Genomic DNA, 20,637 nt, shown 5'->3' with positions numbered 1-20,637 from the left:
TTACCCTCCTAGTCTCCCTGACACTAAGGTGCAATTTAGCATGGCCAATCAACCTAACCCGCACATCTTTGGATTGTGGAGCACCCGGAGGAAGCCCACGCAAGATACGGGGAGAATGTGCAAACTTGACACCGACAGTCACCCAAGGCTGAAATTGAACCCAGGTCCATGGTGCTGTGAGGCACCAGTGCTAACCACTTTGTTACCATGCCACCCTGTTCTGGTGTAAACTGTAAACCCCTTCCCCCAACACAAAATCCCTAGGCGGGCATAGTGAACGAGCTGCAGCAGGTGTAGCAACAAAAGTAACTTCGTGATAGACTGGCGACAACTAGTGTTGCTGGCTGCTGATTAGGAGGCTCAGCAGGCTGCTCACAGCTGCCCCTGTGGTTAGTGCAGCCCGCGTGGTGGGGGAAATTGGAACATCTGAAGGAAGCAGGCTCTGGGTGAGAGGTCATTGTTCTAGGGATGGAGCACACTCAGGTGGCTCTCTTCCTGTCTAATATGCAGGTGGAGACAGAGGGAGGCAATCACTGGCCCCTCTGCCCCATCCAAGCAGCATTGACCAATCGGTTGTTGAGGAGTGGGGAAAAAAGTCAGATCGATGAAACCGGGTGGAAACAGCACTTGTATCATTTCCTGGGAAGTGGCCAAGAGTGAGCCGTACTCCACCTCCATGGCTGGGAGCCACTGCCAAGCTGCAGCTGATGATTCTGGCAAGGAAGGCTAGGCGAGAGTCTATGTCTGGAACCCTCTAGCCCCAGCTCAGAGTGGCACTGAATCGCCAGGCAACTAAACCAAATAAAGCAAATTGCCATGCCTGTGAGGATCTGCTAAATTCTTTTCATCTTCTTTTAAAAGATTCTTAGTTTAAAGTAGCCCCAATTTCACGGAGAAATCTCTCAGTGACTATCAAGCAAATTACATGGGGCATTTAAGTTACTTATCTCGCTGTCCAATTACTCCATTTTTAGGAAAGCAGATCTCCACTGAGAAATAGACCCAATTTCCTCAGGTCAGTCTTTCCATGATCTCATTTACACTGGAATTTGACCAGCCCAGGTCAGCAAATCTAATGACAAGTTGCTCTGTACGGGCTGCTCGCTGTCCCCTAGGGTTGGGCTACTTGACTCCGCAAACCCCAACACTGAGTTACACCCTAATCAGGATGCCAGGCTCAGGGCTCAAGGAATTTCAGCTACTGTGTCAAGAACATAAGAAAATCAAGAACTAGGAGCAGGAGTAGGCCATCTGGCCCCTCGAGCCTGCTCCGCCATTCAATAAAATCATGGCTGATCTTTCCATGGACTCAGCTCCACTTACCCACCTGCTCAACATAACCCTTAATTCCTTTACTGTTCAAAAATCTACTTATCTTTGCCTTTAAAAAGGCAAATGAGCAGAATTGAGTGTTAATGAGTAGAATTATGATGTTTTTAATTCTAAACAGAATTCGGCTCAGACATGTACTTTTAACTAGTCTGACTTACGTCTGCTCTTCCATGAATATACTTCAAACCCCAGCTTGTATCATATCCGCCATGAGTTACACTCAACAAAGTTGAACAAGCTTTCATTTGAAGCACACTTCACTGTAAGGATGATTTGGTTACGAATGGCATGCTAACTTCAATTGACCATTTTGAAAATCCCATTAAACAATATTATGTGACATTCAACTCAACGTGATTAGAACACAAAATGCAATATCTATTCCCCTTTCTTGTGAATTGATCATCATCAGTAATCCAGCATCATGGGCATAAATGAGCATATGCCCACCATTATCATGTAAACTTCATTAACCTCAAAACTCACCACCATTTACTCTGACTCTTAAATTACCAAATGGATTTTGTAGCATTTTTTTTAAAACTCTTTTGCCCTGTCTCAAATTAGAAGAAATAGTTCTGCACCCACTAGAAATTACTCTCAGACCACTCAACTTATCTGGCATGATACATGAGTACAGGGCTGACTTCATGCTGGTAAACTTTAATTCAACCAGAACATGCATTAAAGTTAAGGGCCGTCTGCGACCTCTGATCTTTAATATAATACATAATCCACTGGGACAATTAGCTCAATTTGTAGGCAAGTGCCAGGGTAACTTAAATTGATCCAAATGACTATCCTTTCACCTTCTTCTACTAATTTATTCCCAACCCAGTTGTGTCAACAACCAATTCACTCTGGGTAAGGTGAGAAAGCCACATTATATACAGCATTTGGTCATAAAAACACATAAACCAAATATCACGCAAATACAGGGATGTCAGTGACATACTATTGAACAGCAAGGGGTCAGCAACTATTAACTCCTGTAAATGAGCTATTTATTAAGGTTTCATCTGAATTGGTAGTGGAAAAAACTCTGCAGTTCCATAACCAGGTCCTCTACAGAACAAGTGCAGATGCAACTGGCTGTCATGCATCATTTCATTTATAAATATCAGTGTCAATTTTCATTATTGCTCAACAGTGGATAGATCATTCATGTTGCTCATCCAATGTCCTCAGCAAGAACCTTGAGCAACTTTGATGGAGAGGCCTCATTTATAACTGATTGATGAGCTGTGGTGCTGAACCAGGTCTCAGGCTGCTGCTGATAGTGGGGATTAGGGTTGGCAACATCTGGCAGCATCACCAAAGAATTGAGTAAAGAGTTGAAACTTGAAGGGTTTGGAGAGAATCCTTCAGGTACAAAAGGACCAGAAGTAAGTCAAAAGATTATTGTATGGCCAGGAGAAGCATAGATGCTTCAATGGCTGTTCAATGCTGCGTAATAATAAGAGCATATATGTCATCCACTGACACCAGAAAATTTCATCGAGTCCTTTGCACTTTAAAGGATCGTGACTTATATGTTTAAATGAAGCGCATGACTTATACATGTGGATACTTCGGCTGCTGTATTCAGAGGGCCTTCTGGAAATAGTGAAAGGCAGATTGGGAGAGTAGAAATTGGGTACCTCTATCAAATCCCTCCAAACCCCAACCCATTCCATTTCCCAGGCCAAGTACCACTGCTTATGGGGGCACAGCAACAAAAACTTTAAAGGAAACTTAGAATATCAAACTACTGTTCTTGAGGCTGATGGTGTATTCCAGCCCCTGTGGTGCCCACCAATTCAAGCATACTGGCGGACACACGGTGGCACAGTGGTTAGCACTGTTGCCTCACAGCGCCAGGGACCCAGGTTCGATACCCAGTTTGGGTCACTGTCTGTGTGGAGTTTGCACGTTCTCCCCACGTCTGCGTGGGTTTCCTCCGGGTGCTCCGGTTTCCTTCCACAGTCCGAAAGACGTGCTGGTTAAGTGCATTGGCTATGTTAAATTCTCCCTCAGTGTACCCGAACAGCACCGGAGTGTGGCGACTTGGGGGTTTTCACAGTAACTTCATTGCAGTGTTAATGTAAGCCTACTTGTGGCACTAATAAATAAATTTTAAAAAACTAAACACCTGGGCTCAGAAGTCACTACAGAAGAGGGGCAATCAGGTCAAATGACCCTCTCAACCATCTACTGCCTTGATCTGTTTATGGCCACCTTGGATCAGACTCAGGAGTGAGACACCCTCCAATCCACCCACTAACCCAACCCAACCAAACCAAATCCACCCCAGCTTCCTTCTACAGTAGATAGCTGAAGATTAGGAGCGTGGGGCTGAAGTACAACCAAAGGTTGAGGAGCAAACCTCTCAAATAGTTAAAAGGAAGCTACAATTTGCACAACCTATGTAAACATGGAACACTGACTCATCAAAACCACACAATCCCTTTTAATACTCTTAATAAAACAAATAATCAAAAATAAAATAAAATCCCTTTTTATATGCATGCAAGATATTTAATCAATACCCTCTATCTGTTTATCTTCAATCTTAACAACACAATTAACACAACATTAACACAGGGTAATTTTTCATTTCTTGGTGATTAGGAGGATTAAAATCTAAACTTAATTTAAGCCTTGTTTGTACTCAAAACAATTGTTCCGAATAAATCATTAATGGGATCATTTTTCACTTAAAACTTTTTAATGTCAATAAAAGTAACAACTTCATAAATTTTCTATTACTTAGGAATTATTAACTAGTCACTGCTTTTAAAATCTGAAAGATAACTGTTCATATAAATTTCAATTTAGTCTGTGGAATTTTCTACCTAGTAGTCGTCAAAAAAGGCACAGAAAATGTGATGTTTATTGACCTTCATTATGCAGGACATCACCTTTCAAACAAAATCATCATATAAAGTCAGTCATCCTTCTTTCAATTTTACGTTGAGCAACATTGTTCAGTAAATTAACCATTGTGAATTTAACACATACATCTGACCCTCCTCACTCATTGCTCCATAAAGAATAGAGTATTATAACAGTTTCTGAAAATCTCCCATTTCCCCATAGTCACAGGAAGGACAGAACCTTCATTGCAGTGTTAATGTAAGCATAAGCTTACATACACGTCTTTATCAGATTTTGAATAAGGGTCTTCAATGGGCTACTCATGAAGTTTCATTACATATGGATTTTATTACTAGCTGTGGTATGACAAATCTTTGGGCAGTTAGATCCGCCACTATTAAATATGGAGTAAAAAGATCAGCAAGACCAACAACCTGTGGATTTTATAGATTAAGATGTTATTACGGGGAACACTTGGGACACTAAGGGACAACTTAGCATGGCCAATCCATCTAACAAGCAAATCTTTGGACTGTGGGAGGAAACCAGAGCACCCAGAGGAAACCCATGCAGACACGGAGAGAACATGCAAGCTCACCCAAAGGCCAGAATCAAACTCAGGTGCTTGGTGCTGAGGGGCAGTAGTGCTAACCATTGTGCCACTATGCTGGCCCCAAAAGGATCATCCACTTGGCACTTCTGACTGAAGAATTTTGCAAATGCCATGTCTCGTGCCCTAATGTTCTGGGCTCCCCCATCAGTGAGAATGGGGATACTTGTGGAGCTTCCTCCTCCAGTTAGTTGTTTAATTGTCCACCACCATTCATGGCTGGATGTTGCAGGACTGCAGAGCTTACATTTTATCTGTTGGTTGTAGGATTGTTTATCTCTATCAATTGCGTGCTGCTTTTGCCATTTGGCATCAAGTAGACCTGTGTTGTAGCTTCACCAGACTGACACCCCGGGCGGGATTTTACGACCTCGCACGGGCAAAATCCTGCCAGGGGCCAATACAGATTTCCATTCTGCGAGCCTTGCCCACCCCGATTCCCGAGCGGGTGAGGCAGCAAAATTCTGGCCCTCATTTTTAGGATATGTCTGGTACTTCTCCTGGCATACCCTTCTGCACTGGTTGATCTCCTGGTTTTGCAGCAACAGTAGGATGGCGGACATGCCGAGCCATCACATTGCAGATTGTGGTTGCATCCAATTCCGCTGCTGCTGATGGCCTATAGCAGCTCATGAATGCCCAGTTTTGAGTTGCTCTCTATCCCATTTAGCATAGTGTTACTGCCACACAGCATGATGGAGAGTATCCTCAATGTAAAGATAAGACGTTGTACCCACAAGGACATAAAGACAAGACTTTGAAACCAAAGGACTGTATGGTAGTCATTCCGACCAATACTGTCGTAGACAGGTGATCCTGCACCAGGTTCCCTCGCCACCTGCCACAGACCCAGTCTAGCAGCTATGTCCTTTAAGACTTAGTAAGAAGTTTAACAACACCAGGTTAAAGTCCAACAGGTTTATTTGGTAGCAAAAGCCACACAAGCTTTCGGAGCTCCAAGTCCCTTCTTCACCTGAAGAAGGGGCTTGGAGCTCCGAAAGCTTGTGTGGCTTTTGCTACCAAATAAACCTGTTGGACTTTAACCTGGTGTTGTTAAACTTCTTACTGTGTTTACCCCAGTCCAACGCCGGCATCTCCACACTTTAAGACTTAGTCAGCTCAGTCAATAGTGGTGGTACCAAGCTACATTCTGTGCCCTTTCCACCTTCGAGTACTTCCTCCAAGTGGTGTTCAACATGAAGGAGTACTGATTCATGGGAGGGAGGGTGGGGGGGGCGGTGAGCAGGTGGTAACCAGTAAGAGGTTTCCTCGTCTTATTCCATTAGACTTCACAGGACCCAGAGTCAATGTTGAGAACTCCTGAGGGCAAGTCTCTCCTAACTGTATATCATTGTGCCTCTGCCACCTCTACTCGATCTGTCCTGTTGTGGGACAGAATATCCGCAGAGATGGTGTCTGGAACATGTCAGGCTGTTGTTTGACTAATCTGTGGGACAGCTCTTCCAACTTTGTCATAAGCCCCCACATTTCAGTAAGGAGGACTTTGCAGGGTTTACAGGATTAGATGTGCTGTTGTTTCTGGAGCCTAGGTCAATGCTGGGTGGTCCATCTGGTTTCAGTCCTTTTAGATATAACTGAGTGGCTTGCTCGGCCATTTCAAAGGACATTTAAGAGTTAATTACATTGCTGTACATCTGGAGTCACCAAGAAACAATGACAGGTTTCTCTCCCTAAAGGGCATTAGTGAACCAGATGGGTTTTTATGACAATCAGGAATGGTCACCATTAGACTAGCTTTTAATTAGATGCATTAATTGAATTTAAATTCCACCAGCTGCCGTGGTAGGATTTGAACCCATGTCCCCAGAGCATTAGCATGAGACAGTGACAACACTACATCACTATTGCTTCCTCATTTATTAAATAAACTCATGGAATTAGCTCACTAACAAATAACTTCTTCCAAATGACAAAACAATTTCAATTGAAGGAGAAGTTAACAGTTACAAAATACTTGCGTTACACCCCTGGTGCACACTTTTAGTTTGCAGTAATACTGACAAGGGTATTCTGAAGTGAATTCATATGGTGTAAATGTTTCTCTTGCCTGCTTTTCTCAGCATTGTATGCTTGGCTGAGGGGGAGGTTAAAAGGTGAATGGTTCTTTTCAGGACCCTGACAATAGGTTACTTTAGCTTGTATAGCCTTAGCATGTTACATCCTAGAATAGAACAGGGATATGTAAAAAACACTTCGGATGCCTAACTTGAGACTAGTTTTTGAAACCCCCTGCTGTCATGGTCTTGTTAAGAGTGTGTACAAAAACCTGGAAAACCATAGAGCATAGCTTCATGCCCATTAGGTTATTCAGGTCAAAGGTACAATTTTGGAGCAAACTCTTCAAAATTCTGCCCACATGCTCTGGCTATTTAAATTGTTTTTTTTCAAGCTCTCATTGAGCCCATGATTAAGTTATCTAATAGGGAAGTTGCCCTAACAACTGCCTAGATAGTACAGAACTAAAAAAAAGAATTGAAATTTCAATATTTTTCAAGAAGCTATACCTATCATTTATTAATTATTACTGGATCTGCAAGGTTCCTGAGAAGTGGTGAGAAGGGAGTGGAATGGTATAGATACAAATTAGGGATGAATGCGATATCCAAGTTGTGACTGAGGACTTAAATCCAGGAATTTGGTAAATGAGGGTGTTGGAAGGGTCGATCTCTTTCTAAAATCTAGTCAAGTTGGCATTTAGTATTTAGCTTATGTGTAACAACAATATGTAGTTTCTTATGGTCTTAGTTGGCAATAAATATGGTCCCTTTTTGGAGGTGCCTGTAGGATAGTTAATTAAGTAACTAGTTAGAACTGGTTCCTTATCCAGTAGCGACTGACTTAATTCATTGGAATATGAGTTTGTATAAATATTGTGTGTACTAAACCTCCCATAAGTCCCATGAAAATGCAGCTGGAGACAGAGTGCAATAGAATTGAGAGCTTAAATCTAAGAACTTGGTGCAGGGAGGGAGGAGCTGCTGTTCTGGCCTTTCACATTAAAAAAAAGAGAGGGAGTCAGAGACAGTGAGATCTGAAGGCTGGATGCATTAAGTGGTGAGTTTTCAGGGGTTTAATCCCTCTCTAAACTGAGCCACTAGTTTAAACTGATACTGACAAAATACAAGTATTATATAAATTAATAGCATAATTAGTCAAACTAAATATGACAATAGATAATTGCTGAATGATATTCTAAAGTTAAAATCTAATTAGTTAAATACAAACAAAATCAAGATGGCAGCACAGATGATGTGCTGCAGTCATAGCATGTGGGATCTGGTGATTACCTGTGTGATCCATGGTAACCAAATCTGCAGTAAATGTCTGTAGCTCTCAGAACTTTGGCTTCAAGCTGATGAGCTAGAGTCTGAGCTCCAGATATTGTGAAGGGGAAAGCTACTTGAACCATTCACACCACTTAGGCTAGGTGCTTCAGATTTGGTCCATGGTCAGGGACAGGGAAGTGTGACTATGAAAGAGGTGTAGTGGGGGTAAATACGATTAGGTGGACAGAGGATAGACACTGCTCTCTGCAGCTGAGAGAAGAGTTCCAAAGGGCATGTTCCCTGCAAAGTGCTAGGGTTAAGGATATCTCCTCAGGGCTGGAGTGAAACTTGAGAGGGGAAGAATCCAGTTGTCAGAAAATTCCAGCCAGGAAAGATTCTTTATCTAAATACATGCAGCATCCACAATAAGACAGATGTATTGAGAGCACAAATAGAAATAAATGGGCATGATGTGATGGCCAATACAGAAACGTTGTTTCAAAGTGACCATGGCTGGGACCTGAATATTCAGAAGGACAGAACTAAAGAACAAGGAGGTGAGGAAACTCTGTAAACCAAGGATGAGATCAGTACAGTAGTGAGAAATAATATTGTTTCAGGAGATCAAATGTAGAACCAATTTGGTGGAGATAAGAAATAGCAAAGGAAATAAGTCTGTTCAGAGTAGTTTATAGGCCTCCTATATAGGGTGACAGAATATGAATCAAGAAATAACCGCAGCTCATAATAAGCATAGGAGATTTTAATCGTCATAAAGATTAGACAAATCAAATTAGCTAAGGTAGCCTGGAAGATACGTTAGAGTGTATTTGGCACAGTTTCTTAGAACAATACATTCTGGAACTAACAAGGGAGCAGGCTACTTCAGATAACGTGGAATAATGAGACAAGAATAAATGACTTAATCCTCTAGGTAAGAATGATAACATGATGGAATTTCATTCAATTTGAGGGTGAGAAATTTGAGTCCAAAGCTAATGCCTTAAACTTAAATAAAGGCAATTACAAGGGTAGGAAGGTAGAGTTGGCTGAAGTGGACTGACAAAATTGCTAATAGGCAAAATGGCAGGGAAGCAGAAAGCAGGAGAAGAAATTTCAGAACTCTCAACAAAAATATATTCCACTGAGAAAGAAAGACCCTAAGAGAAAGATGCACTATCTCTGGCTAACTGAGGAAGTTAAGAATGATAACAAATTGAAAGAAAAGATGTACAATGCTGCGCAGGTCAGTGGTAGGCCAGAAGATTTGGAAAATTTTAGAAACCAGCAAAAGGTGATGCAAAACAAAACTGAGGGAAAACTACCAAGAAATATAAAAACAGACTGTAAAAGCTTCTACAAGTATCTAAAAAGGAAAAAAGAGTCGTGACAGTGAACATTGGTCCCTTAAGCCTCCACACTGTGAAGTTTGCACGTTCACCCAGTGTCTGCACTGGGTTTCCTCCAAATGCTCCAGTTTCTCCCCACAATCCAAAGATGTGAAGGTTAGGTGGATTGGTCATGCTAAATTGTCCCTTAGTGTCAGGAGATTAGCGGGTTAAATATGTGGGGTTTTGGGGATAGGGCCTGTGTGAGGTTGTTGTCAGTGCAGGCTCGGTAGGCTGAATGGCCTCCTTTTGCACTGTAGGGATTCTATTCTATTCTAAGAGGGTGAAACTGGGAATTATAATAGAAAAGCAGGAAATCGCAGAGATTTTGAACAAATATTTTGAATGGACACAATTATCTTCCCAAGTAGAAAATCTGGGGATAATAGGGAAAGATGATTTTAAAACAATGGGACTAAAGGTTGACAAGTCCCCTGGACCCGATTACCTGTATCTTAGGATCTTGGGGAATTGCCTGCAGAGATGATGAGTACATTAATTGTAATCTAGTGGGGTTCCGCAGGGATTAGTGCTGGGACCCCAGCTATTCACCATATATATTAATGATTTAAATGAGGAAACTAAATGTAATATCCCCACATTTGGATTACCTGCCTGCTTCACTTGACATCATGTCGACGGGGCTTGCAAAAGCTTTTGATAAACAGAGACCTGACAAAGAAAACCCACCATGGGCACATAGGCAAGTACAGCCCTCATGGGAAAGAGGATCATAGATAGATTCATAGAATCCCTACAGTGCAGGAGGAGGCCTTTTGGCCCACTGAGTTTGCACCAACTATCCAACAGAGCATCCCACCCAGGCCTTATCCCTGTAACCCCACGTATTTACCCTGCTAATCTCCCTAACCTACACATCTTGGGACACTAAGAGGCTGTAGGATCATAGGAGGAAACTGGAACACCCTGAAGAAACCTAGACACTGGGAAAATGTGCAAACTCCACACAGTTACCCAAGACCGAAATTGAACCCTGGCTCTTGGCGCTGTGAAGCAACGGTACTAACCACTGTGCCACCCTGGTCATGTTTGGGCTGTACCTTGGCAGTGCCCAAGCACTGCCCCCTGCTGGAGAGGGATGGAGAAGTGCATGTTGAGGCGGGGTTCACCGTGTCCCGAGTGGGAATGGAAACCTCTCTCCCTTTTATGTTTGGATTGGGGCGACCTTGAAAGTCAACATTGCTGGCATGGTGGGCTTAATCTTAGTCAAATAAAATCTTGGAGGCAGGACCCATGATGTCACTCTGGCTAAGTATCAAAATAATATGGTGAAAAAGCCGGCAGTGGTATCAGTGAGCTGCATGCAGCATTTCCCACCTGAGTTGATGGCTGATCAAAAAAACAGAAAAGTCCACTCCATGTGTCAACCTCTTGCTCTAGACCACCACAAGCGTGCACCCCACTCTCCCCCCCCCCCCTCCCCACAACACGTAAATATAACCACTGCAACCAGTCTGTCCAGCCCTGTCAGAATTTTATGAGTTTCAAGAAATCCCCTCCCATTCTACAAAACTCAATAGAGGTGCAGTTGACCCAATCTCTCCAAATATGACAATTCTGCCATTCCAGGAACCATGGCCCTGTACGGCTGCAGTTAGACATCCTTGCTCCTGTACTCAAATCCTCTTGCAAAAAAGGCCAACATTCCATTTGCTTTCTTAACTGCTAGCTGCACTGCTACTTGCTTTCAGTGATTAGTGTACAAAGCCACCCAGGTCCCTTTTTATATCAACATTCCCCAATCTATCACCATGTAAATAATGCCATGTCATTCTGTTTTTCCCACTGAGTGGTTAACTTCACACTTGTCCACTTTATTCTGCATCTGCCATGTATTCACCCACTCAACTTGTTTAAATCAATTTGAAGTCCTTGTACTTCCTCATCACTCTCAATTCCATCCAGCTTTGTGTCATCAGCAAATTTGGAAATATTAGATTTGATTCCCTCATCCAAATTGTTGAATAGCTGGGGCCCCACACTGATCCCTGCAGTACCCCACTTGTCACTGTCTGACACTTTGAAAAAGAACTATTTATTCTTATTTTCTCTTTCCTGTCTTTCCAATTCCTAATCCATGCTATATATTGCTCTCAATCCCATGTGCTTTAATTTTGCACATCAATTTATGTGGGGCATTCTCAAAAGCTTTCTCAAAATCAAAATACACCACATCCACTGGTCCATCATCCTCATCTATTCTACTATTTACATCCTTAAACTCCAGCAGGTTTGTCAAACATTATTTCCTTTTCATAAATCCATGTTGACTTTGTCTAATCTAATTAATTTGAATAGTGAGACAGTGGTTCATCCCCTTGGCTTGTTATAGCCCCATGCCAACTTAGTGCCAATTCATGCCAACCCATGATCCCCCACTCATCCTCATGGTCATTTATAGTCCATATGCCAACTTAGTGTCAACCCATGCCAATCTATGACTCCATCCATCACCCTTTTCCCTTACATGCACCATGGCAACTCCTCCAGTATCCACCATAGGCAGATCTCAGGAGGCATACTAAGATGAAATAAAATTCTAAGTGTCTATTGCACTAATTCATGCCAACCCATGATCCTCCACTCATCCTCATGGTCATTTGTAGTCCATATGCCAAGTTAGTGCCAACTCATACAAACCCATGACCCCACCCATTATCCTTTGCCCTTACATGCTCCATGCCAAGTCCCCTAATATCGACTGACCATGGGCAGAACTCGGGAGCCATGTTAAGATGAAATAAAATTCTAAGTATCTATTGCACTATTTGAAAAGAAAATTTCTAAAAACCTATTGGGTACATTTAAATTCCTTAATTACTTAAATCCCTTGAAAATAAATATTTCCTTCAAGCACTTAAACCTTTATGAAAATAAATATTTCTATTCATAGTCTCACATCAAAGAAAACTAATCTCTTTATAACCACTGCAACTGTCAACCAAATTGTGAATTTACAAACATCCCCCCACCCCCCGTCCTACTGTAATAGGTTGCGGAAGCAGTCAAGCAATGCAAATCCTATAATGGTAACCTTCAGGCTTTTGTCAACAAGCATGTCTTGAAATTGCAAGCAACAGGCTTTTATCCCCCCAAAATTAAAAGGCTAGTTGGAGATTTAAATGACTTGACAGCTTAACAGTTCCACTTTATCCATTTTTTAAACACATTTATGTTTATCCCAAAAGGCATCTGACTTCTCCAAAAGGGGTACTTGGACCTGTCTAAAAGGGTACCATACCCTTCCAAGTAACTCTAGCAGCTTTAGATATTTTCCTCAAATGTCTATATTTGACAAGTCATGTTTTGGAAATCCCAGTAATGAAAATTGCATCTGTTTCAAAGCAGCTGCCTCTGCGAACCATAAATGTGCAAACCACAACCTGCCACCATATCCATTCAGTGAAAAGGTGTGAGCCAGGAGGTTCAGGAGGGCTCCTGCACTGTTGCGTATTCATGTTTGTTTCTGTTTGGAACAAAGTCACTTTTAAGAGTTTGATCACGTGACGTATTGGTGATATCACTGGCCAGTCTAACCTAACAGCCTGGCGAGTAAACACCTTTGCAACAAAGCAGTGTGTTTGTACCTTCATCGTCTGCATGTCTATCCTTTAAAAATACAACGTGCACCATTTTAGCTAAGGCATGGAGCCCTTCCAGCATTGTGAAATTCAGGCCACACTTCTGGCTCACCATTGAATTGTATTGAGGTCTATGAAGTTGTTGTATTTGAGTGGTAGCTATGAATTAAACTCAAACTAAATGGAAAATTAAGCTCTTTGTACATTTCAACTCCAAGTCTCCTTTTAATAACCACCAATTCCTGACAACAGACTGGAAGTCACATCTGCGCATGCGCACATTCCCGCATGGACAAATGCTGTTAGGTATTGCACCTGGTAATGATCAATGACATCATGAGGGACCCCCTTCTGCCTTGCACTGATGATAGTAACAGAGTGCCGATATGCAGAATGCAGACAGCGACACATGTAGCATTTGTGTCGTGCCTCAGATATTCAACAGTGCAATCTTTTAAACGTTCAAGTTGGCTGCTTCACCAGAATCTCATGAAGACTTTGTTCATTTTTAAACAAGGAAATTGTATCCTCAAATACTTGCATCTGAAACATCTATTATTTATCTCTGTTGAATATGTTTCAAAAATCAAAACTTGCGTACGAGAGGTTTCATGCCTGAGATTGTTGTGACTCCTTTGCTGTGGATCTGAATCCATGTCTATCCATCACTCTTCCGCAATCACCTCTTTTACCATCAAGTTCCTTCATTGACTATATCTAAATGATACTTCCAACAAGCCAAATACTTCTGGATGACCAACATTACTCTGTCTCATGAGTTAATTCTCAAGAATTAACTTTCCTGCACACATTGCACTTGTTTGAGCTAAACAAAATGAGTATCAGCCATTTGCTAGTTTATTCCTCAGGGCATTTCCTTGCTAGAATCAAGCTACCTGGTTTAAATTTCAAACAATGCTTGGCAGTTAACTGTTAATCACCATCAACTAATACATTCTCCAAGCAACACCTCTACCAAAGTCCACTTATAGACAATGAACAGTCTCTTCTCATACAGTACAAATTTGTTTTCCCTTAGTGCAAGGTGAAAAGCTTTACAAATGTCTCTTTTCAGCACTATTCAAGTTCTATACTACCAAAGGACTATCACTGACTCCATTAAATGTGTTTTTCAAATGGAGTTCAGCATCATTACAGAGAACTTAAACACAAATATGCTAATCATGAAACAAAATCGGATGTTCATGTCAAAAAGCTACTTCACATCTCCTTGAACTCTAATTGCTTTGGCATGGTTATTATAATTGTTCAGAACTTAAAACTAATCTAAAACTATGTTCTTGCTGCTGCTGTGTGTTTTGGAAGAACTAACAACAAAATTAAGAACAAGTGGCAAAACCTCAAATTGTAATAATACACTTAAATGACACAACATTCCTCAACACAGCCACAAGTATTTGTAAATGAAACATTTGCATTCCTACAATTCAACTAATATTTAGAATTATTCTACATATCACGCACATTCGTTTTGGCAAACTAGCCAAGCGGCTGACCTTTATTATAAGTTTGGAAGTGCAGTACTCTATTCCACATTTCCTGGGGCAGCAGACCACATCTCAGCTACTAGGGGCATATTTATCTTGAATCAAAACCATTACTTGAAGCATATCAATCATATATAGTAGGTTGCATTCAAAGTTCTCAACAAATGAATCAAATTATTTGGTGATTTTGATCTACTTATCAGTAGGTAATGGAGAGCTCATTACCCCATGATGAAGAACATTTTCAAGAGCTTGCTGTACTCATTTCAGTGTAACTAATGCAAACAACCCCCATAATATTCTTGTTTCATGTTCATTGGACAACAGTGCATTTCATGTTGCAAGGTAGTGGAGTGACTTGATGGAAAGTCACTTGGGACTGGGGGTTCCCAAATGGTGTGTCCAGAACTCCTACATCTTTTGTTAGCTATAATAGCATGGTACTTGACACGTGACACTATAGTTGTCAGCCGTAGCTCAGTTAGTAGCAATTGCCTCTGAGCCAAAGGTTGTGAGTTCAAATTTCACCCCAGAATTTGGTCACAGTTCTGCACTGCTGGAGGTGGCATTTTTTGATTGAGATGTTAAGCCCTTTTCGGCCCTGTCAAGTGGATGAAAATGATCTCATGACACTATTTTGAAAAAGAGCAGTAGAGTTATCCCTGATATCCTGGCCATTAGTTATCTCTCAGACAACATCACAAAAACATTATCTGGTCATTATCATATTGCTGTTTGTGGGAGTGGAAAAGCATATTTAATCATTTACTCTGTGCAAATTGGCTACCATGTTTCCTCCGTTGTGAAAGTGGGTACACTTTCAAAGTACTTTGATGGCACAGTGGTTAGCACTGCTGCCTCACTACACCAGGAACCTGGGTTCGATTTTCAGCTTAGGTCACTGTCTGTGTGGAGTCTGCATGTTCTCCCCGTGTCTGCGTGGGTTTCCTCTGGCTGCTCCGGTTTCCTCCCACAGTCTGAAAAACATGCTGGTTAGGTGCATTGGCCATGCTAAATTCTCCCTCAGTGTACCTGAACTGGTGCCGGCGTGTGGAGATTTTCTCAGTAACTTCATTGCAGTGTTAATGTAAGCCTCTTGTGATAACAATAAATAAGCTTTAAAACTCTAAACTCATAGGCTATCGAGCACTGGGGGCTTGCTGTGGTCATGAAAGGCACCACATAAATTGAAGCCTTTCTTTCTTTGTAATGCAATAAACATGTTTCATACCTGTCCAATACCATATTGATGACAGTCAGTGAAATTCTTTACTGCTCCACCAGTGGGAACAGTTTCTCCCAACTACTTTGTCCGGACACCTCACAATTTAGAACGCCTCAATCAAATCTTGTCAGAGCATCTCCTCTCCAAGGAACAGAGTCCCAGCTTCTCCAATTTATCCTCATAACTGAAGTCCCTCAGATCTGGAACCATTCTTGTAAATCTTTTCTGCATCCTCTCTTAACCTTTCCTAAAATGCAATGCTCAGAATTGGACACAATGTTCCAGATGAGGCTGTGGATGTAAATATATGTGTAGTGATGTTTGGATAGTGATGTTTACCCTGATTGCAGAAACTATTAATAACCTAATGTTTACAGTATCATAGTATAATGAGTATAAACTATCACCTGGCTACTGGCGGTTGGGTGCGGTCACGTGATGTTTTGGTGCTTGTTCTACAAACAGTTGTCTGCTAAGATAAACTGAATGCAGCTGCGGTCACTGGTTATCACGCCAGTGTCCTATGCTGCCCCATACGTGCACGGGATGTGATTGGCCAGTAAAGGTCAGCACGAGGAGTGCACGAAGCATTATTATCCTCTGATTGGTAACTGGTATATTGGGGCTAGAGTTGATAGGTTGTCGCGTCGTTTTGCGTGCGTTGGAAAAAGTATTTGAATTGTACAAAGCGCGGGAAATGTGTTCAGTCTCCCCTGATGGCTGCAGGCTTTGTTAACCCGCATCATTAAGGAAGACTGACCCGACGTCATAAAATGGAATAAAGAAGTTGACCAGATATCTGGAGTTGAAGCGATTTTTGTCGAGCCAAGCCTGATAAAGAGTATTTCGAGATTCACAAGGCCAAAGTAGTCTTTTGTAAAGGTTCATCCTGACTTCTTTGCTTTTATACTCTTTGGGCAGGATTTTACGGCCACGCTCGGGCGAGACCGGAAATTCCCGTCTGAGGTCAATGGAGTTTCCTTGGCGGGCAAGGTGATAGAGTTCCGACCTATGCATTGATTTACAAAGCCTAGGTTCCCATTTGCCTTTTTGATCACTTTCTCAACCTGCCCTGGCAATTTCAATGATTTGTATCCCCATGAATTTCTGTTTCTGCACCCCTTCGGTTTATATTGCCTCTCATTCTTCCAACCAAAACATATCACTTCACATTTCTCTGCATTAATTTGAATCTGCCAATTGTCCATCCATACCACAAGTCTATGTCCTCTCAAAGTCTATCGTTATTCTCCTTACTGTTCAAGCTGTGTGTTACCTGCAAATTTTTAAACTGTTCCCTTTACACCTAAGTATAAGCCTTTATTTTATATGAAGAAAAGTAGTCGTCCTAGTACTGTCTCTTTGAGATCAACACTGTATGCTCAATTTGTGGCAAATTTATATGGCATTTTGTATCAAACTCAATCAACTTAACAAGCAAATAAAATTGCTCATCATTATCCAGTCCTGTCCTTGTAAGTGACAAACTAGCATCAGGATTTTGTCACCTGGTTATCCTGCTCAATATTGTAAGCAATTGACCCTGCGACTGAAAACAATTTTTTACATTCATGCTTCAGGCTCCTTGCCGACTACGTCAAATTACACACTATTATATGAAAGCATATTCGCAAACTGAGGACGACAAATCAGAGCAGCATGTTCTCTACCCTGCCATTTTCTTTTTGGCATGCATTTGACAACCCCCCCCCCCCCCCCCCACCACCACCCGCAACAATCCCCCACCCGCAATTCCAACCCCTGGAATTTCTCTACGGCTGTCTCTCTGTAGGAAAGTGATTTGTACAGACTGCAGTGAAGCCTGAAGGTCTTCCTGAATTGCAGTCATAGACGCTGAACTGGAGGGAATCTGTACCTGAATCTAAATCTCAGTTTCAGAATGTTTATTTCTTAATGATGTGATCAGGTTAGCAAGGAATGTAAGCTTGTTAAACATCTGCAACATCAGACCCCAACTTTTATACTCTATGCCCCGTCCTATAAAGGCAAGCATGCCATATGCCTTCTTCACCACCTTCTCCACCTGTGACGTCACCTTCAAAGATCTGTGGACTTGCACACCCAGGTCCCTCTGCGTCTCTACACCCTTTATGGTTCTTCCATTTATCGTGTAGCTCCTCCCTACATTATTCCCACCAAAATGCATCACTTCGCATTTATCAGGATTGAACTCCATCTGCCATTTCCTTGCCCAAATTTCCAGCCTATCTATATCCTTCTGTAGCCTCTGACAATGTTCCTCACTATCTGCAAGTCCTGCCAGTTTTGTGTCGTCCGCAAACTTACTGATCACCCCAGTTACTCCTTCTTCCAGATCATTTATATAAATCACAAACAGCAGAGGTCCCAATACAGAGCCCTGCGGTACACCACTAGTCACAGGCCTCCAGCCGGAAAAAGACCCTTCCACTACCACCCTCTGTCTTCTATGACCAAGCCAGTTCTCCACCCATCTAGCCACCTCCCCCTTTATCCCATGGGATCCAACCTTTTTCACTAGCCTACCATGTGGCTAGTGGACGTGGAGGCCATTGTGATCTCCTGGACTCGTTTCGATCGCCTCAGGGGGTCGGAGAGGAATTTCCCAGATTTTTTTTCCCCATATTGGCCCTGGGGTTTTTCACTCTGGGTTTTCGCCTCTCCCTGGAGATCACATGGTCTGGAATGGGGGGGTGGGGGTAAGTTAATAGGTTGTAATGAACAAAGCATCGTAGCTGTGAGGGACAGCTCGGTGGATAGGATATTGGTATGTAGATAGGCTGGAAAATTGGGTGGGGATCCTGGATTCAGGATTCAATCCTGGACCGGGGAGCGGCGCGGGCTTGGAGGGCCGAAGGGCCTGTTCCTGTGCTGTATTGTTCTTTGTTCTTTGTTCTTTATATGATGGATTTTGTCAAAATTATCTTGAATGGCTGGGGGTAGTGTCTGGAGTCAAGATTGATCTGAACTGTGGAAACTTGGGAAATGTCCAACTGAATCCAAATTGTTCCAACTTGGCCTAGTTGGGATTTGGAAACAACTTTGAAGCTCTTAGTGAAAGAAAATAATTGTGGAATTAATTAGTATAACATGGTAGGCATAAACTTTCCACAAATCAATTGTGAACTATTTCTCTGTAAGTCTTAAGAGAGATGAAACAAAGGACTGCATCATACTGTGACCGCTGTACTTACAGCAATCTGCACACCTCACTGAAATGGAACAAGGATAGAAAGAGAATGTACAAAAAATTATGAACTTCCCAAAGAAAAACATTTTTTTTTTTTAAAAAGGCAGAATATAACTTCACGGATATGAACTAATCTTGGGGAATAGACAAGATTTCTCTGCGATATTTTTGACACTTTCTAATGCCCATCGTTTTGGAAATATACCTGAACATTTTCATATGACCTCACATTAATTACTTCCAAGTTTTTGATTGCATTTATTTTTCTGTTTCCACTCTTGTTGCCAGAAGAAAAAAATGTGGCTTTAATTGAAAACATATAAAGTATCTTAACGTGATAAGCAGCACATTTGTGCTTCAGGGACTTTGATAAAGTATATACCATACCTCAGCCTCAATATTTCTGCCAAACTAACCAAAGCGACATTCTTTGTCACAAAAAGTAAACCACTAATATTGAAAGAATAATGTTTTCTCTGGATTTATTCAACACATTTCTTCAATTAAAGATTGTATCAAACATACCAACATTTGTTCCCAAAGGTTTTGTTCAGTGATCTTTCCATTCTTCTACAGAACCTTAAGAACAAGTCTTCATGTGTCACTAAGTATTGAACTTGCATACACTGCAACATACTATACACATCTGTGCATTATTCAAGACACCCCCTAGAGTGTAATGTCTATCGATAGATAACTGTAGTGAATGAAATGATAAAGAAAAGAACAGTCTCCAGTTTCTACAGCAAAGGAAATGTGTATGTGCAATTCAATATATCAAGAGAATCACAGGGAAGACGTACTATTAGTTCAATCTACAGCATTGTTGCATGAATGGGGGGAGGGTGAATATTGAGCCAGAATTTACTGTCGCTGGTCAATGAAAGGCATCCAGCATATGTTAGCCCTGTCCTTGCCCAACAGATTTCTATGGCCTTTTGCACCTGAAGCTGCTGGATTTAGAGATCCAAGTCACACATGTGTGAATGGGGCAAATGAGTGCATAAGACATAAGACCAGAGGTAGACCATGTGGCCCCTTGAGTCTGCTCCACCATTCAATACAATCACGGCTGACCTCTGCCTTACCTGCACTTTCCTGCCTACTCCCCATATCCCTCAATACTGAGATCAAAAATCTATTTATCGCAGCCTAAAATATATTTAACAATGGAGTATCTACAACCTTCTGAGTTAGACAATTCCAAAAATTCACATCCTCTAAGCAAAGAAATTTCCTCCCATCTCAGTCATAAATGATCAACCCCTTATCCTGAGATTGTGTCCTTACATGCTAGATTCTCCAGCCAGGGAAGCAACCTTAGTGTTAACCCTGACAAGCCGTCAGAGCCTTGCATGTTTCAGTTAGATCATCCTTGCAGCACTCCACTGGTTACAGCCTTTCAACTTGAAAATGCCTGTTTATCCCCACTCTCTGCTTCCTGTCCATCCTCCATCCATGCTGATATATATGTAAGGGAGAATTCAGAATAACCTGGGACTAAAAGACGAACAGATCAGGGTAGATTAATTTAGAGTGAAGTCACAAAGTGCCTGAAATGTATTTTACATAGATATTGTTTGCATATCAACCCACTAGTTAAATCCTCAATGTTCCAGTAAAATTGTCAAACATAACT

At 41.7% G+C, this 20,637-nt stretch overlaps 1 protein-coding gene across 1 annotated transcript in view; it reads right to left on the bottom strand.

The window, feature by feature from the left end:
• hmcn1 (hemicentin 1) overlaps window positions 1–20,637 on the bottom strand; it is a 493,052-nt gene that overhangs the window by 386,528 nt on the left and 85,887 nt on the right. The gene's annotated exons all lie outside the window — the stretch shown is intronic.

Source organism: Mustelus asterias, chromosome 8 (assembly GCF_964213995.1).
Source record: "Mustelus asterias chromosome 8, sMusAst1.hap1.1, whole genome shotgun sequence".
In the NCBI taxonomy this organism is placed as follows: Eukaryota; Metazoa; Chordata; class Chondrichthyes; order Carcharhiniformes; family Triakidae; genus Mustelus; species Mustelus asterias.
This window is presented reverse-complemented; position numbering and strand designations above follow the sequence as displayed.